We start from the raw sequence: 25,805 nt of genomic DNA, 5'->3' as shown, positions 1-25,805 counted from the left end.
TTGAGTATTTAACACAGGACACCTCATCTCCCACAGCCACCAGCGCTACAACAAGCACCAACAAGCACCACATACGCTGCATTTGACACTTCGCAGGAGTTATTTGGTGGTGGTGAAATCATTGATTCACAGCCACTACTGCAACAACAAGAAGAAGGCACAGGTACACCACCTCATACGTCTGAGTTAGGTGGCGATAGTATGGACGTAACGTGTGAGGAGAGGGATGGTGAACCACCTGAAGTTTGTGCAGTTGAGGAGGTGTCTGAGGAAAGCGAAGCTGGGCAGGAGGATTATGATGACGATTATACGGATGCCACGTATGTTCCCAATAGAGGAGATGACCAGGGGGACAGTTCAGAGGGGTAGTCAGAGAGGAGTAGGAGGAGACAACTCCATGATAGAAGCAGAGGGAGCTCGTCCTCAGAAACAGCTGGGGGCAGTGTCCGGCGCCATGTATCGCCAGCTATGGACAGCCAGCCAACATGCCCTTCAACGTCAGCTGCTGATGCCACCATAGCGCCATCACCCCAGGGGGGCTCAGCGGTTTGGAAATTTTTTAAGATGTGTGTCTCAGATAGGAGCAAAGCCATCTGTTGTCTCTGCCAGCAAAAATTGAGCCGTGGAAAGGCCAACACTCACGTAGGGACAAGTGCCTTACGAAGGCGCCTGGAGAAAAGGCACAAACAGCTATGGCAAGAACACCTGAGGAAAATCAGCACCCCTCAAAAGACAAGCCACCCTCCTTCTCCTCTTCCTCCTTCAGGTGCATCGTCTTCATCCGCTTTCTCCCTTGCACCTAAACACCCTCCTCCACACTGCCTCTTCCCTTGAGCGGTTCCTTCTCCTCTGCCCACAGCAGTACCCAGCTGTCCATGAAGGAAGTCTTTGAGCGTAAGAAGCAAATGTCTGCCAGTCACTCTCTTGCCCGGCGTCTGACAGCTGGCTTGGCGGAACTATTAGCTCGCCAGCTATTACCATACAAGCTGGTGGAGTCGGAGGCTTTCCGTAAGTTGGTACACCACAGGGGAAGATACCAGGCCGCAATTATTTTTCACAAAAGGCCATACCCAAACTGTACCGTGCAGTTGAGAGGCAAGTGGTGTCATCTATTGCGAAGAGCATTGGGTCAAGGGTCCACCTGACCACGGATGCCTGGTCTGCCAAGCACGGGCAGGGCCGCTACATTACGTACACAGCCCATTGGGTCAACCTGGTGACCGATGGCAGCAAGCAGGGAGTACGTGGCTGCGCAGCGGACCGACTTGTCACACTTCCACGGCTTGCAGGCAGGCCTCCAGCCACCTCCTCTCCGCCTGCTACCACCTCTTCACTGTCGTCATCCTCCTCCTTGGCTGGTGCAGCGATCTCCTCTCCAGCTACACAGCCCCCGCACCCCAGGGCCTATGCTGCATGCCAGGTACGACGGTGTCACGCAGTGTTAGACATGTCTTGCCTGAAAGCGGAGAGTCACACTGGAGCAGCCCTCCTGGCTGCTCTTAACAAACAGGTGGAGCAATGGCTGACCCCGCACAAGCTTGAGATCGGCAACGTGGTGTGTGACAACGGCAGCAATCTCATTTCTGCGTTGAATTTGGGAAAGCTGACACACATACCCTGCATGGCACATGTGCTGAATCTGGTCGTGCAAAGATTTGTGTCCAAGTACCCAGGCTTAGAGGACGTCCTGAAGCAGGCCAGGAAGTTGTGTGGGCATTTCAGGCACTCTTACACGGCCATGGCACGCTTTGCGGACATTCAGCGTAGAAACAACTTGCCGGTGAGACGCCTCATTTGTGATAGCCCAACTCACTGGAATTCCACCCTGCTGATGTTCTCTCGCCTGCTAGACCAGGAGAAAGCCGTCACCCAGTACCTGTATCATTACAGTACAAGGACACAATCTGGGAGGATGGGGATGTTGTGGCCCAACAACTGGACACTGATGTGAAATGCATGCACGGTCATGGAGCCCTTTGAGGAGGTGACCAAACTGGTGAGTCGCGCTGAGGGCACCATCAGCGACTTGATCCCCTACGCCTTCTTCCTGGAGCGTGCCGTGCGTAGAGTGGTGGATACAGCTGTGGAGGAGCATGAACGAGAACAGTTACAGCAGCAGGAGTCGTGGGAGTGATTTACATCTGAACCCGATGTTTCCACAACACCTGCGGCAGCACAGAGGGGGGAGGAGGAGGAGGAAGAAGAGGAGTCGTGTGGGGAAGGAGAGGAGTCAGACTCTGATGATGGTGATGAGGAAGGTGTTTCTGTGGAGGAGGAAGAGGCAGCGGAAGAAGAACAACCGCGGCAGCAGTCACAGGGGGCTTCTGCTGCTCCACGTTCCCGTGGCATTGTTCGTGGCTGGGGGGAGGAAGAGGAGTTGCTTCCCGTCACTAAGGAAGAGCAAGAGTAGATGGAGAGTACGTCTGCATCCAGCTTTGTGCAGATGGCCTCTTTCATGTTGTCCAGCCTGTTGAGGGATCCCCGTATCAAAAAACTCAAGGCGAATGACCTGTACTGGGTGGCCACGCTACTAGACCCTCGGTACAGGCACAAAGTGGTGGACCGGTTACCAACTCAACACAAGGTGGAAAGGAAGCAGCACTTGCAGAACAAGATGTCGATGATGCTTTACAATGCGTTTAAGGGTGATGTGGCTGCACAACGCAATCAAGGTACCACTGGCAGTAACCCTCCTCCTCCCAAGTCCACGCAGGCAAGGACAGGACGCTCCAGCGATCTCAGGGTGATGATGGACATGCGGACATTCTTTAGTCCAACTCCTCGCCATAGTCCTTCCGGATCTACCCTCCACCAATGCCTGGACCGGCAGGTAGCCGACTACCTGGCCTTGAGTGTGGATGTAGACACTGTGAGCAGCGACGATGAACCCTTGGACTACTGGTGCGCAGGCTTGACCTGTGGCCAGAGTTGTCCCAATTTACCATACAACTTCTCTCTTGCCCTGCCGCAAGCGTCCTGTCAGAAAGGACCTTCAGTGCATCTAGAGGCATAGTCACTGAGAAGAGAAGTCGCCTAAGTCACGACAGTGTTCAGTACCTGACCTTTATCAAAATGAATGAGGAATGGATCCCGGAGGGCTACTGCACGACCGAAGACTAAATCAGTCCCCACACACAGCATCTCTGCCTGCAGGCCGCTTGCCTTCTCCGCCACCACCAACAGGGTCCAGGACTCTAGGCGGATTCCTGAATTTTTAAGGCCACACTAATTTTTCTGGTGCGTGTACATGCCTGCCTAATTTTTCTGGCTGCACTGCAGGCAGCTGCAACAAAAAAACAAAAGGCATGTACATGTGCCCATCCCCCTTTGTGATCATTACCTTGCCACGGTGAAGGGGTTTGCGTATTACAATGACGCAATAACCGCCGGCTATTTGAGTGTCTCGGGTGGGGGTGGCACACAAAAGATAATAAGGTTGTTGCTTCATTGTGGTCAGACCAAATTTGATCAGCTGGACAGTCACTGTTGTTCTATCATTGAGCTACCACAGCCCGGCGACCATATGGGCTTTAAAACCGCTATCGCCTGCACTCTCGCAACGGTGCGCACCAGTCCAGCACGGCCATCACTATGCAAACAGCTGTTTGCCGTGCGTTACACAGTGAGTTTGGTGCGTCAGTGTGAAGCAGTACTCTAATTACACTCCCTGATTGATGTATATGTTATGGCCAAAACCAGAAATCGGCCAATTCTAGAATTGGCCGGCCGTTTCTAGAACTGGCCGATTTGACGTCGGCCAAAGTCCAAAATGCTGGGAATTTCTGACATTGGCCGGCCAGTTCTAGAAACGGCCAAAGTCCAAAACGCACAAATCCCAGAACATCCTGGGTCCTGTCCAGCACCGTGAATGGCACTCGGAACTTCCTCTCTGCTCTGAAAGATGCAGCATAATAATCTTTTTAAAGAAAAGCATTTCTTAGTTACAGCTGATACAAATCCTGCAATAAATCGGCAGTGTGTCTACATCCTGCTTTCTTGGGAGCAGACATATTGATAACATCCTGTGCTTTTAAATTAGCTGCTCTGCTGTGGCAGTCAGGTGACACAGGGGAGAGATCAAATTACAGTGGTGATTAGTCATAGATGAAGGGGGCTTTTCTGGGTGCTTTGCTGGGCACTTTGCATGGCTGTGGGTGCTTTGCTGGGGGGCTGTGCATGGCTGGGGGTGCTTTGCTCGGGGGCTGTGCATGGCTGGGGGTGCTTTGCTGGGGGGCTGTGCATGGCTTCGGGGAGGTGTCTTTGCTGGGTGCTTTGCATAAATGCAGGTGCTTTTCTGGGGGGCTGTGCGTGGCTGTGGGTGCTTTGCTGGGGGGCTATGCATGGCTGGGGGTGCTTTGCTGGGGGGCTGTGCATGGCTTCGGGGAGGTGTCTTTGCTGGGGGGCTATGCATAAATGCAGGTGCTTTTCTGGGGGGCTGTGGGTGGCTGTGGGTGCTTTTCTGGGGGGCTGTGCGTGGCTGTGGGTGCTTTTCTGGGGGGCTGTGCATGGCTGTGGGTGCTTTTCTGGGGGGCTGTGCGTGGCTAGGGGTGCTTTGCTGGGGGGCTGTGCATGGCTGTGGGTGCTTTGCTGGGGGGCTATGCATGGCTGTGGGTGCTTTGCTGGGGGGCTATGCATGGCTGTGGGTGCTTTGCTGGGGGGCTATGCATGGCTGGGGGGTATTTGATGGCTGGAAATGCATGGTCGGGGGGGGGGGGGGGGCTATGGGCTTTGCTGGGTGCCTTGCATAGCTGGGGGTGATTTGCTGGGCTGGGGGAGCTTTGCTGCAGACCTCCAATCAGGGCGACCAGAGAGGTGGAGAAAGGCAGAGCAGCGCAGCGCACTCGCTACCCGCCCGGACCCATACACTTCATATGCGGAAGTGTTCAATGACACTTCTGCATTGAAGTGTTCGGGTCCTGCGGGTCTCGCGTGAGCTGGCAGCTGCTCTGCCTCTCTCTGCCTCGCTGGTGCGGTCGCCCTGATCGGAGGTCTGAGTAGCGGGGGAGGAGAGGGGAGCTGAGATTTCTGGCGGTGGGGAGAGGAGAGCAGCTGGCCGGCAGTAAGGGGGACTTCGGGACTTGGCCGGCCGGGTGAAATCACAACGCGTTCTGGCCGGCCAAAGTCCGATAATCACACACATTTCTTACTTTGGCCGCATGAGCCGGCCACTTCGCATTCTGACCGGCCAGAACCCGAAGTGGCCAGACTTCGGGTTCTGGCCGTAACATATACACATGCAAGATGTTTGAAAGCACTTTAGGCCTGCAATTTAGCATTCAATGTGATTTCTGCCCTTAAAACGCTGCTTTGCGTCACATTTCGATTTTTCCCCAGGACTTTGGGCATGTATCCCACTCTGCCATGCCCCCCTCCAGGTGTTAGACTCCTTGATACATCTTTTCCATCACTTTTGTGGCCAGCATAATTTTTTCTATTTTTCAAAGTTCGCATCCCCATTGAAGTCTATTGCTGTTTGCGAACTTTTACGCGAACCGAACCTTCCGCGGAAGTTCGCGAACCGAAAATCGGGGGTTCGCGACATCTCTACCCACCAGCCTGACCACCTACCCAACCACCCACCAGCCTTGACCACCTACTCACCCACCAGCCTGGCCACCTACCCATCCACCAGCCTGACCACCTAACCAACCAATCCTGACCACCTACTCACCCACCCACCAGCCTGATCACCTACCTACCCACGTTACCTACCCACCCACTAGCCACCAGCCTAACCACCTACCCACCCGCCCCACTAGCCTGACTACTAACCCACCTACCCTACTAGCCACCAGCCTGACCACCTACCCACCCACCTTACTAGCCTGTCTGACTACCCCCAGCCACCATCCTAACCACCTACCCACTAGCCTGACTACCTACCCACTGATCCCACTAGCCACCAGCCTGACCACCTACCCACCCACCCGACTAGCCTGACTGCCTACCCACCTACCAGCCTGTCCACCTACCCACCCACGCACCCCACAAGCCATCAGTCTAACCACCTAGCCACCCACCCCTCTAGCCACTAGCCTGACCACCTACCCATCCATCCCAATAGCCCCCAAACTGACCACTGACCCACACACCCCACTTAGGTGTAACTTTCCCTTTACACCCAACATGACCTTAGGGACCTTTTCCACTAGCTGCAATGTGCTTCAGAAAGCGGATTGCAGCAGTTTTGCTGATCACAATGAGCACTACGATAACATGTTAATCGCAGTGCTCATTTCCCACTAGCATGTGTCATTTTTTCCGAATTGCTATTGGTGGGCGATCGTGCTCCGTTCCCAGTAGCTATAAGGCGCAATCACATGTAGTGGAAATTATAGGTTGCGTGATCACAGCGCAATTGCAACCACGCTTCCTAGTGGAAAAGGGCCCGTACTTCCCCACCCGGCTACTTTTTCATGCCACCCGGCTGAAAAAAAATTCTGGGGAGAACACTGAAACCCTTAGGCTGGGTCACATTTGAGCTGCTAAATAAATTTGCCTTCTCAAAACAGAAGGTATTTGTGATTATTCAGGTTGGAGTGAGCATATGATGTCTCCCACAATGCATCACTGCTGAATATACAAATCATCCCTGAAAGCTAAACACACCTCCAGAACCTGCTGGAATGCAATGAATGCAGTGGGTGCAGGGCACTAAGGCAAGCATGACTGACATACTGAGGTGATGGGAGGAGTCAGGCAGTGGGTGCAGGGCACTAAAGCAAGCCTGACATACTGAGGTGATGGGAGGAGTCAGGCAGTGGGTGCAGGGCACTAAGGCAAGCATGACTGACATACTGAGGTGATGGGAGGAGTCAGGCAGTGGGTGAAGGGCACTAAAACAAGCCTGACATACCAAGGTAATGGGAGGAGTCAGGCAGTGGGTGCATGGCACTAAAGCAAGCCTGACATACTGAGGTGATAGGAGTCAGGCAGTGGGTGCAGGGCACTAAAGCAAGCCTGGCATACCGAGGTGATGGGAGGAGTCAGGCAGTGGGTGAAGGGCACTAAAGCAAGCCTGACATACCGAGGTGATGAGAGGAGTCAGGCAGTGGGTGCAGGGCACTAAGGCAAGCATGACATACTGAGGTGATGGGAGGAGTCAGGCAGTGGGTGCAGGGCACTAAAGCAAGCCTGACATACTGAGGTGATGGGAGGAGTCAGGCAATGGGGGGCAGAGCACTAAAGCAAGCCTGGCATACTGAGGTGATGGGAGGCGTCAGGCAGTGGGTGCAGGGCACAAAGGCAAGCATGACATACTGAGGTGATGAGAGGAGTCAGTGTCAGGAACCGGCCCGCGGCACGCCTGCGTAAACGGTTCCCGACTGCGGGTTTGACCAGACTGAGAGGGGAAGCAGCCTTAGTCAAGCTAAAACAAGGCTGGGACCCCTCAGAACACCTCTCACTGCCACCACTAGCGGTTCGCTAGACACTTCCACTCTGCTGTCGAGTCCTCAGCGCGCACTCCGCGTTTTCGTATTTGGGTCAGCTTTGCGCTTAGGCCAAATACGGGAACGCCCCGCACCCACACACACACACACAGTTACAATCTTACACTGTCGTGAAGCAAAGACCCACTAACAGTTGTTCCGAACGATACTGTTAGCCACTCTGCTGTCGCTACTCGCACTGGCGTTGTTCGTACGTTGGGTCAGCTGCGCGCTTAGGCCCACGTATGACAAACGCCCCCACACACAATGCAATTACAATTTCATACGGTAGTGTTGCTCAAGCGTACAATTAGGCATGAACTTATACACGGTTACACTTCAGTCTCTTCTAGGCTATGAGTGTTAGTTTAGTACGGCAGAAGTCAAGCTTATTAAATAATAATTTAATATTCCATAAAAACATAGAACAATGCAGAACTTAATATATACAAAAGATTACAAAAACCAAGTAAAAATAGTTACAAGATAAAAGTTACAAAGATAACACACACGGATATTTGCGTAAAATAAAAATGGGGATTAAAAAAAACGTTACCAACTTGAAGGTCTCAACGTTGTCGGCAGGAGCATGCCGCTTGTTCGACCAGAAGTCGAGATCAACTCTAGCTATGCATTACCTCCAAGAGCAGATACCGGTGGCTGTCCTGGGCCAGCTTAAATAGTCCGAAGTGTCCCCTGGGGCATTTAATGTCCAGCCCCCAGGAACTAATGCAGTTTCCTAGTTTGTGACATCACTGAACGCTTGTCATAATCTTTCTTGTGATATGCAAACTTCAAAGGGGTTCCTGTTTTAGCTTCTTGAAGTCTGCAGACAGACACAGACAATCACACCTGGGACAGCAGATCAAAAGTGACTGCTTGTGGCTTAATGAGCCGCTTCCTTGCCTATTGAAGGTGACTGGTCCATTCACTGAAGACAATGGCAGCTGTCTACATTAATATAAAAGATCACAGCGTACAGTTCCTCTGGACGGCCAGAAACAGGTAATGAGGTTCCCTTTTGTCTGTCTATTGACACCACACACAATCACATTAATAGTCCATGAAGCTAGCTGCCAATATCTTCAAGCCATACTGGCTGACCTCCACCTCTGAAAGATATACAGCAGACATAAAAATGATAGAATAGGTTTCTGTACTCCCTAATATCATCAGCACCTCAATATATCTCCACAGTCAGGCAGTGGGTGAAGGGCAGTAAAGCAAGCCTGACATACTGAGGTGATGAGAGGAGTCAGGCAGCGGGTGCAGGGCACTAAAGCAAGCCTGACATACTGAGGTGATGGGAGGAGTTAGGCAATGGGGGGCAGAGCACTAAAGCAAGCCGGGCATACTGAGGTGATGGGAGGAGTCAGACAGTGGGTGCAGGGTACTAAAGCAAGCCTGACATACTGAGGTGATGAGAGGAGTCAGGCAATGCGGGGAAGAGCACTAAAGCAAGCCTGGCATACTGAGGTGATGGGAGGAGTAAGACAGTGGGTGCAGGGTACTAAAGCAAGCCTGACATACTCAGGTGATGGGAGGAGTCAGGCAGTGGGGGTGGGGCATCGGACAGCAGTTTCACGATGGTGGCAGCTTTTTCTGGGGCTGTATCACTGTAGAGCCGTACTTCCGGGCTTTTAAACCCAGCACTGCATACTCACTGGTGGATGATCACGATACTCCACTTCTGGTCTAAGGCCATGCATCTCAGCTGTATCAGACACATAGGGCCTGATTCACAAAGCGGTGCAAACTTTTTCGCGGACTTTTGCACGGCAAATTGCGCGCGCAAAAGTCCGCGATCGCGCGAATCGCGGCAAATTGCGCGCGCAAAAGTCTGCGAAAAAGTTTGCACCGCTTTGTGAATCAGGCCCATAGTGAGAGCTGAGATGCAGGTAATTCCCCATAGATAGCCTCCCTGGTTGCAGATAAGGGACACACAGGGAGAGCTGAGATGAGGGTGATTCCCCATAGACAGCCTCCCTGGTTGCAGATACGGGACACACAGGGAGAGCTGAGATGAGGGTAATTCCCCATAGACAGCCTCCCTGGTTGCAGATACGGGACACACAGGGAGAGCTGAGATGAGGGTAATTCCCCATAGACAGCCTCCCTGGTTGCAGATACGGGACACACAGGGAGAGCTGAGATGAGGGTAATTCCCCATAGACAGCCTCCCTGGTTGCAGATACGGGACACACAGGGAGAGCTGAGATGAGGGTAATTCCCCATAGATAGCCTCCCTGGTTGCAGATACGGGACACACAGGGAGAGCTGAGATGAGGGTGATTCCCCATAGACAGCCTCCCTGGTTGCAAATACGGGACACACAGGGAGAGCTGAGATGAGGGTGATTCCCCATAGACAGCCTCCCTGGTTGCAGATACGGGACACACAGGGAGAGCTGAGATGAGAGTAATTCCCTATAGATAGCCTCCCTGGTTGCAGATACGGGGCACACAGGGAGAGCTGAGATGAGGGTAATTCCCCATAGACAGCCTCCCTGGTTGCAGATACGGGACACACAGGGAGAGCTGAGATGAGGGTAATTCCCCATAGATAGCCTCCCTGGTTGCAGATACGGGACACACAGTAGGGCAGTTGCTGGTTGCAGATACGGGGCACACAGTAGGGCAGTTGCTGCACGGGCTACCAGGCAGGTACCATAGCACCACACCTTTATTACTTATCTATTGTATCATATTATCAATATTACTAGCTCTGCACTTATCCATTCCTGTATAAGTTTGCAGCCTGAATGCAGAGCGCTATAGCACACTAGGGCACTATGCTGATCGGGAAGTAACTAGATTCTATAGCCCTAATTAGCGCATCATGTCCTGGGCGTGGCCGCAAACATACATTATAGCCCAATTACTGCCAACATTTCAATGACAGCCCGATGTGACTCTGAGCCCATGATGCTCCCACTGACAGCTTTAAGGGCAGAGGTCTTTTTATAACCCTCCTTAGCATTGCAGAGTGGTGTAATAGCATGGGCAGAATGTGTTTATGATTATTATTATCTTATGATTATTTTTATTATGATTTTTGTGATTTTTTTATTATTACTTTTGGCTTAACCATGTAAGGATGACACTAGTGGAAATCGATGCCCTGTTTTGATGATGTTGTAGCTGCCAGAGTGTAGATTTCAACTCACCGCTGCACGTACTCATCGCTCTCACCAATCATGTCACTACCTCCCCGCCGCAGCTCACTCGCCCTGCCGTCTCTATGATGACAGAGCCCTGTGAGCCGGTCAGGTGCTGCTTTCATTGGCTCCTGACCATGTCTATCAATGTAAGCAACTCCCATTGGCTTACCTTGATAGACACGGTCAGGAGCCAATGAGAGCAGCACCTGACCAGCTCACAGGGCTCTTCCTTCATAGAAACGGTGGTTGTGGCGGGTATTACGGTGATTTGTCGGTATTCCCTGTTTCTGGTACCTGCGGTCTCTGGTCTTTAAAGGGGTAGAGACCGCTGGTACTTAAAGAGGAACTCCAGTGAAAATAATGTAATAAGTGCTTCATTTTTACAATAATTATGTATAAATGATTTAGTCAGTGTTTGCCCATTGTAAAATCTTTTAAATGCCTGATTTACATTCTAACATTTATTACATGGTGACATTTTTACTGTTGGCAGGTAATGTAGCTGCTCCTTGTTTTTTTGGCAGTTGGAAACAGCTTGTGGGAGGGGTTTTACCACAATATCAGTCATACAGCACCCCCTGATGGTCTGTTTGTGAAAAGGAATAGAAGATTTCTTATGTAAAAGGGGGTATCAGTTACTGATTGGTATAAAGTTCAATTCTTGGATGGAGTTTCTCTTTAAGTTGTTAATTGATTATTTGATGGTATTATGATCAATTTCTGCTTACTCATCTTATTCTGTTATTTATATGTATTTATTCATATGTTTTTAAGTAAAAGCCACTCAATTGCTTTTGTATCTGTAATTGTGGACAGGTGCCGCCCGAGTTTTTATATTACATTACGCTAACATGCTGGCATCTCCTCGTCTCTTATGCTAAGTAGCCTGAGACAGAGACTACATAGCCAGTGCCCCACAGCCGCTACGTCACCTGAAGGAGGTGTGGTATAGCCGAAACTGGTAGTGATGTAACTGCACAGACGTGCGGCAGACACGCCCCCTGCTTCTCCCGCACCTCCCAGAGCCACAAACCAGAGAGACACCATTGCAATCCCAGGTCCCGCCCAGACCTTGGGATGGATGCAGCAGACGTGGGCGGCTCTGAACATGTTTCTTTTAAAACCTATGTAAGTACAACTTATTGTGTAACTTATAACTAAAGAGGATTAATGCACTATAGGAGAGCTTTCTTCTCTCTCTCCCCTCTTTTGGTTGCTAAGCAACCAGGGATCAAATGAAGGTGGCTGAACAATGACATATGGGCATCAGCGCTGGAACTAAATTAGCAGAAATGTAACACTATTAGGTAATCAGTGCTGCTGACACTAGCAAGCGGCCACTGCTAAAGTGTCAGAGGAGAAGAGGGCAGCCCAGTGTGAGAGAATAAAGAGACCTTCATCTTCCTCGGGGTGTCTGTATTGCTACTGTTAGTAAGCTGTCACCATATATATTCATGAATGATAGTTATAGAAGGCAAAAATCTAACATGAGCACATAGCATAACCCCTAATATGGCCAGACTGTGAGCAGTGGCATTCATAACAGCAATACAGATACACATTTATTCTATATTACTGTCGATTACTCACCTGCTCTGCCATCTTTAACAGTGCCCTCCTCTTTACTTGTCCTCATCATGGCACCCTCCTCCATAGACTGCTGATTACACCTCACATACGTCTCTTCTTCTTCCTCTTTACTTGTCCTCATCATGTCACCCTCCTCCATAGACTGCTGATTACACCTCACATACGTCTCTTCTTCTTCCTCTTTACATGTCCTCATCATGCCTCCCTCCTCCATAGTCTGCTGATCACTCCTCACATACGTCTCCTCTTCTTCCTCTTTACTTGTCCTCATCATGTCACCCTCCTCCATAGACTGCTGATTACTCCTCACATGTCTCCTCTTCTTCCTCTTTAACCACAGCACTTTCATGTACAAGTTCTCCACCCTAAGTGCACAAAGTGGGAGATGATGTAAAATGTGAACACAGATAACAGCACAGGAAGAAAGAATGTCACACAGTTTGGGGTCTCCGGGGACCCTCAGCTCCACCTACCTGATAATGATGGGGGATGGTGTTATTTTTCTGTTTACAATCCTGGGAATAAAGAGGACCTGTACATCTCTCTGGTGGGTTACTGGATCCATCTGCAGGAAACACACACACACACTGACTGAATACATGTGAAACGCGAAAAAAATTTAATTTTGTGCAAAACTCCATTTATTTTAGTAATTCAACTTAAAAAGGTGAAACTAATATATGCAATAGACTCATTACACACAAAACAATATATTTCAAGCCTTTATTTGTTATAATTTTGAGGATTATAGCTTACAGCTCATGAAAGCCCTAAAATCAAAATCTCAGACCATTAGAATATTGTGAAAATGTTAATATTCTCGGCTCAAAGTGTCAGAGTCTAATCAGCTAATTCATCCAAATAAATCCAAAACACCCGCAAAGGGTTCCTATTTCATATATTAGTTTCATCTTTTAAGTTGAATTGCTGATATAAATGGACTTTCACCTGTACATTGTCTCCATGTGTTTATCAAATGATGGAGGGGATCTAGGTCTGCACTCTCCTGTACAAGACATGAAAGTCTCCTCTTACCCGGTGATGTGAGGGGCGGCTGATTCTCCATCATGGCGTCCTTGTAGAGGTCCTGGTGTTCATCTATATACGGACACTCCTCCATGGAGAAAAAGACAGTAACATCCTGACACCTTTTAGGAACCTGACATAAACAATGATACAGTCACCACCCAGACACACCCCTTGCTGTTACTGGATAATATCCCATAATTCCCAGCTCCACTCACCTCTCCTGTCAGCAGCTCCATCATCTTCCCGGTGATTTTTAGAATCTTCTGCTTGTTGTGTCCCTCAGATATCAGGGAGTGAGGTGGGGGCACCGTGATGGTCACATGATCACCAGACTTTACTGGAGGAAATCTCTGTATAGAAAGACCAACAATAATGTCACATGATCTTCCAAAATCTTCCTCAACGCTCCAGTCAGCTGTGCAAGGGCCAGGACAAGTTTCCCCAGCACTAGAGGTGGAGAGTCCTCCAGTTGTGCCCACCCCCAGTGTAGGTAGCAGATGTAGCCCCAGTATTAAAGGAAACCTCATTTATAGATTGGATCTCTGGGGGAAAGAGGGTGGAAGGATGTAAATGAAAAAATGAGAAGATTTAATAAAAAAAATAATAATTTTAAATTAATAAAAAAAAAAGAAAATGACAGTGCAGCAGCAATCAGATCCCATCAACAGAAAGCTCTGTTGGTGGCAAGAAAAGGAGGCAAGATTGATTTGTGTGATAAGTTGAATGGCCGAATAATAAACTGTTAAAGCTGCAGAGTGCTAAATTGTAAAAAAATAAAAAATTGCCTGGTCACTAGGGGGGTGTAAGCCTGTGGTCCTCAAGTGGTTAAAGTAAAGTGGCCAAGAGTCCTGACCACTGCTTCATGCTGTGAGAAGAAGTCATAAATGTCTCTACATTTCCCAGCATGCACCAGCAGCCAGACACACTACATTTCCACACTGTGTGGCAGTGACATCTGCAAGATGGACACCTTAATGGAGGCGAGGCTATGGAACAGCCCCTGTAGGTAAGTTAATGTAATGCTGCCCCCCTCCCCACACACACACACACACACACATAAAGGATGCATCATTCACAAACCTCCCTTGGGGGAGGTATATTTTATATTATAACTTAAAATAGTGTGCCCCAGATTTTCAGTGCCCCTCACAGTATGTCACACCTTCCAGTGCCCCTCATAGTGCACCCCAGCTTCCCAATGTCCCTCATAGTGTGCCCCAGCATCCCAGTGCCCTTCATAGTGTGTCCCAGAATCCCAGTGTCCCTCATAGAGTGCCCCAGCTTCCCAATGTCCCTCATAGTGTGTCCCAGCTTCCCAGTGCCCTTCATAGCGTGTCCCAGCATCCCAGTGCCCTTCATAGTGTGTCCCAGCATCCCAGTGCCCTTCATAGTGTGTCCCAGCATCCCAGTGCCCTTCATAGCGTGTCCCAGCTTTCCAGTGCCCTTCATAGTGTGTCCCAGCTTCCCAATGTCCCTCATAGTGTGTCCCAGCTTCCCAGTGCCCTTCATAGCGTGTCCCAGCATCCCAGTGTCCCTCATAGAGTGCCCCAGCTTTTCAGTGTCCCTCATACAGTGCCCCAGCTTTCCAGTGTCCCTCATAGTGTGTCCCAGCATCCCAGTGCCCCTCATAGTGTGTCCCAGCTTCCCAATGTCCCTCATAGTGTGCCCCAGCATCCCAGAGCCCTTCATAGCGTGTCCCAGCATCCCAGTGTCCCTCATAGAGTGCCCCAGCTTTCCAGTGTCCCTCATAGTGTGTCCCAGCTTCCCAATGTCCCTCATAGTGTGTCCCAGCATCCCAGTGCCCTTCATAGTGTGTCCCAGCTTTCCAGTGTCCCTCATAGTGTGTCCCAGCATCCCAGTGCCCTTCATAGTGTGTCCCAGCATCCCAGTGTCCCTCATAGTGTGTCCCAGCATCCCAGTGCCCTTCATAGTGTGCCCCAGCTTCCCAGTGCCCTTCATAGTGTGCCCCAGCTTCCCAGTGCCCTTCATAGTGTGCCCCAGCTTCCCAGTGCCCTTCATAGTGTGTCCCAGCATCCCAGTGTCCCTCATAGAGTGCCCCAGCTTTCCAGTGTCCCTCATACAGTGCCCCAGCTTTCCAGTGTCCCTCATAGTGTGTCCCAGCATCCCAGTGTCCCTCATACAGTGCCCCAGCTTTCCAGTGTCCCTCATAGTGTGTCCCAGCATCCCAGTGTCCCTCATAGAGTTCCCCAGCTTTCCAGTGTCCCTCATAGTGTGTCCCAGCTTCCCAGTGCCCTTCATAGTGTGCCCCAGCTTCCCAGTGCCCTTCATAGTGTGTCCCAGCATCCCAGTGTCCCTCATAGAGTGCCCCAGCTTTCCAGTGTCCCTCATACAGTGCCCCAGCTTTCCAGTGTCCCTCATAGTGTGTCCCAGCATCCCAGTGTCCCTCATAGAGTTCCCCAGCTTTCCAGTGTCCCTCATCATGTGTCCCAGCTTCCCAGTGCCCTTCATAGTGTGCCCCAGCTTCCCAGTGCCCTTCATAGTGTGTCCCAGCATCCCAGTGTCCCTCATAGAGTGCCCCAGCTTTCCAGTGTCTCTCATACAGTGCCCCAGCTTTCCAGTGTCCCTCATAGTGTGTCCCAGCATCCCAGTGCCCTTCATAATGTGTCCCAGCATCCCAGTGTCCCTCATAGAGTGCCCCAGCTTTCCAGTGTCTCTCATACAGTGCCCCAGCTTTCCAGTGTCCCTCATAGTGTGTCCCAGCTTCCCAATGTCCCTCATAGTGTGTCCCAGCATCCCAGTGCCCTTCATAATGTGTCCCAGCATCCCAGTGTCCCTCATAGTTTGTCTCAACTTCCCAGTGTCCCCACAGTGTGCCAGCTTCCCAGTGTCCCCACAGTGTGCCAGCTTCCCAGTGTCCCCACAGTGTGCCAGCTTCCCAGTGTCCCCACAGTGTGCCAGCTTCCCAGTGTCCCTCGTAGTGTGACTTAGCTTCCCAGTGTCCCCATAGTTTGTCTCAGCTTCCCAGTGTCCCCCTAGTGCATTCAAGCTTCCCAGGTGCCTTATAGTGTGTCTCAGCTTCCCAGCCTCCTTATAGTGCGTCCCAGCTTCCCACTGTTCTCTAAAGTGTAAACCAGCATTCCCGTGGTGTCTTCCAGCTTACCAGTGTCTCCATAGAGTGCCCCAGCTTTTCAGTGTCCCCTAAACTGTGCACAGTATATGGTACCCCCCTCCCTAGTTTAGATAGCCATATCAGCCCCCAGTACACGGAAGACCCCCTCCTCAGTTTAGGTAGTCAGATCAGCCCAAGTATTAGGCCACTCCTTAAACTGAGCAGCCTCTCCACGCATGCAGAGTCTCTAGTGCTGTCTACTTACATCACTGCACCGGGAACTCAGCTGTGTCAGGCTCACAGCATCTCTTTGTCTCCCTCTAGTGATGAAACTAATGAGAGACGCCAAAAAAAGGGAGAAAGAGAGAAGCTGCTACTCTCGACTCTGTACCAGCCAGGCAAGGGTGTCTCTCGAAGGGAGGGGTCATGGGTGCACCCTTGCGTCTAATATCTTCCCTGCCTTGGACCAGAACTGTCTGTATGTTTTATTATTAGAGATAAGAGACATCCAGGATACTCCTCACCTCTCCAGTCAGCACAGAGATGATCTCCAGGGTGAGGTTGAATAGCCTCTCAGTCATGTGACTCTGGTCCTCATCCATCCTCAGTGATGTGGTTATGTGATCTGTACAGGGTGCTGCTGCCTTTTGAGAGATAATAAGGAAAGGATAATTTAGGCTGTACAGTTGTCAGTGGTGAAACTACCAATACAGGATCCCCCTCCCCCCAGCACCCCCATTGCTGTCAGTTGTGGGTGGTGGGGCCAGGCAGAGTATCGCAGGAAAGCATAATAAGCTGGTTTATAGCTACCTGTGCACTATACTCACAGCCTGCTGCAGTCCTGTCCTCTCTCTGCCTCCTCTCCAGCTGGCCTTCTCTCCTCACATCCACCTCCCACTGTTACCATTCCTGTGATGTTACAGCAGTGCTGGTAGTGGTAGATGGATAAGAATATGAGGAAGAGGCAGAGACTGAGGCTAATGGGAGCCGAGGACTGGAGCACACTGACAGCTAGCTATAAACCAATGTAATCCTACCTCGTATTATGGAGGTGAAGGAAGAAAGAAATACTGTGGGTGACCATGGCTATACTGGGAAACAAATGGATGGTTGGGGGGGGGGGGGGGGAATACATATTGGAGTATAATGGCAATGCTGGGGGGGGGGGGCACAGGGGGATATGGCTATACTGGGGAAGTAATGGCATTACTGTGGGCAGCACTATTGCCTTGCAGCGCTGGGTCCCCGGTTCTAATCCCAGCCAGGGCAACATCTGCAAGGAGTTTGTATGCTCTCCCCATGTCTGTGTGGGTTTTCTCTATGCACTCCCGTTTCCTCCCACATGTAAAAAAAAACAAACATATAGATAAGTTAAATGGCTTCCCCCTATGTTGGCCCTAGACATAAACTATATGATACATGCACTACACGATACATACATAGACATAGGACTATGGTAGGGATTAGAGTGTGAGCTCCTCTGATATATACACTACACGATACATACATAGACATAGGACTATGGTAGGGACTAGATTGTGAGCCCCTCTGATACATACACTACACAATACATACATAGACATAGGACTATGGTAGGGACTAGATTGTGAGCTCCTCTGATACATACACTACACAATACATACATAGACATATGACTATGGTAGGGACTAGATTGTGAGCTCCTCTGATGCATACACTACACAATACATACATAGACATATGACTATGGTAGGGATTAGATTGTGAGCTCCTCTGATACATACACTACACAATACATACATAGACATATGACTATGGTAGGGATTAGATTGTGAGCTCCTCTGATACATACACTACACGATGCATACATAGACATAGGACTATGGTAGGGACTAGATTGTGAGCTCCTCTGATACATACACTACACAATACATACATAGACATAGGACTATGGTAGGGATTAGATTGTGAGCCCCTCTGATACATACACTACACAATACATACATAGACATATGACTATGGTAGGGACTAGAGTGTGAGCTCCTCTGATACATACACTACACAATACATACATAGACATATGACTATGGTAGGGACTAGACTGTGAGCTCCTCTGATACATACACTACACAATACATACATAGACATAAGACTATGGTAGGATTAGATTGTGAGCTCCTCTGATACATACACTACACAATACATACATAGACATGTGACTATGGTAGGGACTAGAGTGTGAGCTCCTCTGATACATACACTACACAATACATACATAGACATAGGACTATGGTAGGGATTAGATTGTGAGCCCCTCTGATACATACACTACACAATACATACATAGACATATGACTATGGTAGGGACTAGAGTGTGAGCTCCTCTGATACATACACTACACAATACATACATAGACATATGACTATGGTAGGGACTAGACTGTGAGCTCCCCTGATACATACACTACACAATACATACATAGACATAGGACTATGGTAGGAACTAGATTGTGAGCTTCTCTGATACATACACTACACAATACATACATAGACATAGGACTATGGTAGGATTAGATTGTGAGCTCCTCTGATACATACACTACACTATGCATACATAGACATAGGACTATGGTAGGGATTAGATTGTGAGCCCCTCTGATACATACACTACACAATACATACATAGACATATGACTATGGTAGGGACTAGAGTGTGAGCCCCTCTGATACATACACTACACGATACATACATAGACATAGGACTATGGTAGGATTAGATTGTGAGCTCCTCTGATACATACACTACACAATACATACATAGACATGTGACTATGGAAGGGAGGGACTAGAGTGTGAGCTCCTCTGATACATACACTACACAATACATACATAGACATAGGACTATGGTAGGGACTAGAGTGTGAGCCCCTCTGATACATACACTACACAATACATACATAGACATAGGACTATGGTAGGGATTAGATTGTGAGCCCCTCTGATACATACACTACACAATACATACATAGACATATGACTATGGTAGGGACTACAGTGTGAGCTCCTCTGATACATACACTACACAATACATACATAGACATATGACTATGGTAGGGACTAGACTGTGAGCTCCTCTGATACATACACTACACAATACATACATAGACATAAGACTATGGTAGGATTAGACTGTGAGCTCCTCTGATACATACACTACACAATACATACATAGACATGTGACTATGGTAGGGACTAGAGTGTGAGCTCCTCTGATACGTACACTACACGATACATACATAGACATATAACTATGGTAAGGATTAGATTGTGAGCCCCTCTGATACATACACTACACGATACATACATAGACATATAACTATGGTAAGGATTAGATTGTGAGCCCCTCTGATACATACACTACATGATACATACATAGACATATGACTATGGTAAGGATTAGATTGTGAGCCCCTCTGATGCATACACTACACAATACATACATAGACATAGGACTATGGTAGGGACTAGAGTGTGAGCCCCTCTGATACATACACTACACAATACATACATAGACATGGGACTATGGTAGGGATTAGATAAGGAGCACCTCTGAGGGATAGTTAAGTGGCTAGACAATATACTCTGTACAGCACTGTGGAAGATGTTGGCGCTACATAAACACTATATGCTAGAGAATAAGAGCAATTCTGGGGGAAGTGACAGCACTAGTCTAATTTAGGAGACCCAGCAGGAAACCTCATAGGGAACAGTTCTCTAATCACAACAAATATATATATATATATATATATATATATATATATATATATATATATATAGCGCTCACAGGGCAAGTGCAATACAAAAGTAGATAGATTAAAGTTAAAAATAAAAGTCAATCAGGTGGAGCGCTCCCTGCTTGTTGTGTGCAGCCAGAGAGAAATATGTTAGATAGTGGGTTCAGCGCTCAACACAGTCCAGTTCCTTCACTGTAACAAACAGTAGCATATATTCCATATAACGTATGAGGGGATGTAAGCTCAAGCAGAACTCCCCCCTATATGAAGAGACTCACCGGATCTTCTGGCCAAACGGGCCCGTCAGCGCGATGAGGGTATAGGCCACCCCCCAGCCACCTCAGGTATCCACAGCTGGGCACTTGTTTATCCAGAAACGTCAACCTCCAAAGAAAACGCTTAACATAGCGTAAAAGTGTAAGGGATATATTCCCGCATTTATTAAAAAATAGGTCACATAAAAGTTGTGGACACAGTCCATAAAACACTTGCAGGTGGAAAAAAGGCAAGGGAAGCGTGTAGCTCTGAAGTGGCCTGCCGCGCTGGAAACGCTGCTCCGGCTCACACCCCCGCTAGACCACCGCTCGTGATTGGAGAAGCGTCTTTCAGACAGTCTCCGCGTCCGGTGACGTCACACGCGTAGCGCCGCTCCGTAGCCCCGCCCAACGCGTTTCGTTACCATAGTAACTCATCAGGGGCTACGGAGCCAAGGAGGCGACGGCTTAAATAGTAACTTTTTAGCGTCATGCGCAATTCAGAGCTGCCCGCTATCCCTTCAATACATTTAGTTCGAATACAGCAGCAAACTTATACAGTTTTAAAATATACTTCCGTTATAATAAGAATGATCTGACATTATACGTGCAATAACTCAATTAGCCATACTGAGTCCAATCATTAATATATATATATACAGAGCAAAAACAGTCAAATCAAGTAGCGCTCATCTGGCCGCAGGTGACCAGCAGCGATTAGAATCAGCAATAATGCCATCTAAGTGGCAATATAGTAACCATAATAGTTGGATAGATGAATAGATACCCCAATGTTGCGCACCTGCACCCCACTATAATGACATGTTCCAAAACACTGTCAAACAGTAGACGGCAAACAGTGACCAACACAGTGGACATCAGGCTGGGATGCATGGGGAGACTCAGGTCAGCTGTTGTTGATGTAACAATTTAAAACAATGTCTATGTTAACAGCTGACCTGAGTCTCCCCATGCATCCCAGCCTGATGTCCACTGTGTTGGTCACTGTTTGCCGTCTACTGTTTGACAGTGTTTTGGAACATGTCATTATAGTGGGGTGCAGGTGCGCAACATTGGGGTATCTATTCATCTATCCAACTATTATGGTTACTATATTGCCACTTAGATGGCATTATTGCTGATTCTAATCGCTGCTGGTCACCTGCGGCCAGATGAGCGCTACTTGATTTGACTGTTTTTGCTCTGTATATATATATATATTAATGATTGGACTCAGTATGGCTAATTGAGTTATTGCACGTATAATGTCAGATCATTCTTATTATAACGGAAGTATATTTTAAAACTGTATAAGTTTGCTGCTGTATTCGAACTAAATGTATTGAAGGGATAGCGGGCAGCTCTGAATTGCGCATGACGCTAAAAAGTTACTATTTAAGCCGTCGCCTCCTTGGCTCCGTAGCCCCTGATGAGTTACTATGGTAACGAAACGCGTTGGGCGGGGCTACGGAGCGGCGCTACGCGTGTGACGTCACCGGACGCGGAGACTGTCTGACAGACGCTTCTCCAATCACGAGCGGTGGTCTAGCGGGGGTGTGAGCCGGAGCAGCGTTTCCAGCGCGGCAGGCCACTTCAGAGCTACACGCTTCCCTTGCCTTTTTTCCACCTGCAAGTGTTTTATGGACTGTGTCCACAACTTTTATGTGACCTATTTTTTAATAAATGCGGGAATATATCCCTTACACTTTTACGCTATGTTAAGCGTTTTCTTTGGAGGTTGACGTTTCTGGATAAACAAGTGCCCAGCTGTGGATACCTGAGGTGGCTGGGGGGGTGGCCTATACCCTCATCGTGCTGACGGGCCCGTTTGGCCAGAAGATCCGGTGAGTCTCTTCATATAGGGGGGAGTTCTGCTTGAGCTTACATCCCCTCATACGTTATATGGAATATATGCTACTGTTTGTTACATTGAAGGAACTGGACTGTGTTGAGCGCTGAACCCACTATCTAACATAGTTCTCTAATCACAGCACTCTCTACAGCAGGAAGCGTTGTAATTGGCCGAATAGTGTGTTTGCTACAATCTATCTGAAATCTAGCAGTTTGAGAAGATGCCGTCCACCCAATCACGTTAGCAGAATTTCCCTATGAGGTTTCCTGCTGAGTCCCCTAAAGTAGACTAGCACTGAGATGCCAATAATCCATGGCACATGTAGGGGGACCACACGTTACAGCAGTTATATAAAAGTCTCTTATATGACAGTTAGTCCAAGGAGGGAGGATTAGGATAGTGACAGGCGTACTATGACATCCTCTGTAACAACTCACCTCCCTGCGTTCCAATCGCCGCTCTCTCACCGCTGGTCTTCTCCTCTCTGCATACATGCTGATACACATGCTGCTTCCGGCTAAACAGGAAGCAGCGTGTGTATCAGTGTGTATGCAGAGAGGAGACCGGTGGCGAGAGAGCGGCGATTGGAACGCTGGGAGGTGAGTTGTATACAGCGCTTCCTGCTCACTGTGCATCTGAGGGGGCTGCCCTCCCCGTGGCTCTGGCTCCCCCCTCCATTACAGCGCCCCCCTCCCAACAGCGCTCAGGGCGGCGGCACGCCCCGCATGGCCCTAGAAACGGGCATGATAAAATATATAGTTTAAGTTTCAGTGGCACTATAAGTGATTACGGATAGGGTTGCCAGGTGTCCAGTTTTAGACCGGACAGTCCGGTTTTTGGCCGCTGTGTCCTGTCTAAAAAGGCATGTTAAACCGGACAATTAAGATGTCCGGTTTTATGCCTTTTCCGGCGGCTGTCAGTATTGACAGCCGCCTGTAGCAGGAGGAGAGCAGCGCAGTGGAGGGAAAGCGGTGGGCAGCGGCGGAGAAGGGGGCCATCTCCCCCCCTTCTCTCACCTTAGATGCTTTCCGTCCCTCGCTGTCTCCTCCGATCTGTGTGGCGGTGGCGCTTGGCAGCGGGCGGGACTTACCTTCCGTGTCGCTCCAAGCGCTGGCCGGAAGTTCTGGTGCCGCAGCCGCTGCTCTGGTCTGCATCAGACCAGAGTAGTGGCAACTCATCCCGCGCGGCGCCTGCGACGCGACGAGACCAGACGGAGAAGACACGGAAGGTAAGTTCCGCCCCTCTGCCAGCCACCGCACGCACACACCGATCGGAGGAGACAGCGAGGGAGGGAGAGGACCCTAAGGTGAGCGAAGGGGGGGAGATGGCCCCCTTCTTCACCGCTCTCCCTCTTTTCTGCTCCCCTCCAGGGGGGGGGACACCTGGCTAACTATTCTGGGGACATATACACCCTGGCTACATATACTGGGCAAATATACACCCTGGCTACATATATTGGGGACATATACACCCTGGCTACATATACTGGGGACATATACACCCTGGCTACATATACTGGGCCCATATACACCCTGGCTACATATACTGGGCCCATATACACCCTGGCTAAATATACTGGGCCCATATACACCCTGGCTACATATACTGGGCCCATATACCCCCTGGCTACATATACTGGGCCCATATACACCCTGGCTACATATACTGGGCCCATATACACCCTGGCTACATATACTGGGGACATATACACCCTGGCTACATATACTGGGCCCATATACACCCTGGCTAAATATACTGGGCCCATATACACCCTGGCTAAATATACTGGGCCCATATACACCCTGGCTACATATACTGGGCCCATATACACCCTGGCTACATATACTGGGCCCATATACACCCTGGCTACATATACTGGGCCCATATACACCCTGGCTAAATATACTGGGCCCATATACACCCTGGCTAAATATACTGGGCCCATATACACCCTGGCTACATATACTGGGCCCATATACACCCTGGCTACATATACTGGGCCCATATACACCCTGGCTACATATACTGGGCCCATATACACCCTGGCTATATATACTGGGCCCATATACACCCTGGCTACATATACTGGGCCCATATACACCCTGGCTAAATATACTGGGCCCATATACACCCTGGCTACATATACTGGGCCCATATACACCCTGGCTACATATACTGGGCATATATACCCCCTGACTACATATACTGGGCCCATATACACCCTGGCTACATATACTGGGCCCATATACACCCTGGCTACATATACTGGGCCCATATACACCCTGGCTACATATACTGAGCCCATATACCGCTGGCTACATATACTGGGGACATATTCCCCTGCCTACATATACTGGGGAAGAATGTGTCAGCACACCGCTTTTCTTATTGAATCAAGCTCTTTTTTAATGAGCCATGCATTATATAAAGTGCAAAACCGACAATTGTTTCGGGGGCCTCGCAGGGTCCCCCTTCTTCAAGGCGTAGTTAACTACGCCTTGAAGAAGGGGGACCCTGCGAGGCCCCCGAAACAATTGTCGGTTTTGCACTTTATATAATGCATGGCTCATTAAAAAAGAGCTTGATTCAATAAGAAAAGCGGTGTGCTGACACATTCTTCTACAGTTCTACTTGTGACATTTGCCTATGTCTTTGTGTCAAGCACCCGACTACAACAGTGATGGTGTGCCCTTCAGAACCCCTTTTTTCTACATATACTGGGGACATATACCTCTGGCTACATATACTGGGCACATATATCCCTGGCTACATATACTGGGGACAACTGGCTGTTTGTCATTATGTGCAGTTACTGGTGAAAAGCTGTCTCTTATGTGCATTTACTGGTGAAAAGCTGTCTCTTATTATGTGCATTTACTGGTGAAAAGCTGTCTCTTATGTGCATTTACTGGTGAAAAGCTGTCTCTTATGTGCATTTACTGGTGAAAAGCTGTCTCTTATGTGCATTTACTGGTGAAAAGCTGTCTCTTATGTGCATTTAGTGGTGAAAAGATGTCTCTTATGTGCATTTAGTGGTGAAAAGATGTCTCTTATGTGCATTTAGTGGTGAAAAGCTGTCTCTTATGTGCATTTACTGGTGAAAAGCTGTCTCTTATTATGTGCATTTACTGGTGAAAAGCGGTCTCTTATTATGTGCATTTACTGGTGAAAAGTGGTCTCTTATGTGCATGTACTGGTGAGGACAGTTAGTGACATGGCTATGTACTCTGTAATGTGCTGCAGAAGATGTCAGTGCGATATAAATACTGTAAAAAACATTTTTTAAAAAGCCCATTGCTTAGCCCCACTCTACATAAAAGTGCGCTTCTGACTCCGCCCCTAACTCCACCCCCTGTCCGGTTTTCTCCATCAGCCGACCTGGCAACCCTAATTACGGAGGGTGACAGCAGAGGAATGGCTGAGCATGAGATAACGGCGAGGGAGCAAGAGGACTTCAGGGGGCGAAAGAAGTCCCAGGAAAGTAAATGGGCAATTTGTTTCTCTTAAAGTTCAGTAAGTGTACCTTTATATTCTGAGTACTGGAGATTCCACAAACAGAGGCTGCAGTTAGCCTATTTACCACAAGATGGCGATCTCCTCCTCTTCCAGGTGGAACGCATAGAAAGGAAGAAATTAAACCAAAGATA

The 25,805-nt window shown here is 49.0% G+C and overlaps 1 protein-coding gene across 1 annotated transcript in view; it reads right to left on the bottom strand.

Annotated features, from left to right (window-relative positions):
• Positions 1–25,805, bottom strand: part of LOC137537252 (uncharacterized) — a 1,269,057-nt gene that overhangs the window by 968,683 nt on the left and 274,569 nt on the right. The gene's annotated exons all lie outside the window — the stretch shown is intronic.

Source organism: Hyperolius riggenbachi, chromosome 10 (assembly GCF_040937935.1).
Source record: "Hyperolius riggenbachi isolate aHypRig1 chromosome 10, aHypRig1.pri, whole genome shotgun sequence".
Classification (NCBI taxonomy): Eukaryota; Metazoa; Chordata; class Amphibia; order Anura; family Hyperoliidae; genus Hyperolius; species Hyperolius riggenbachi.
The sequence above is the reverse complement of the archived record's forward strand: the minus strand, read 5'-3'. Positions and strand labels throughout refer to the sequence as shown.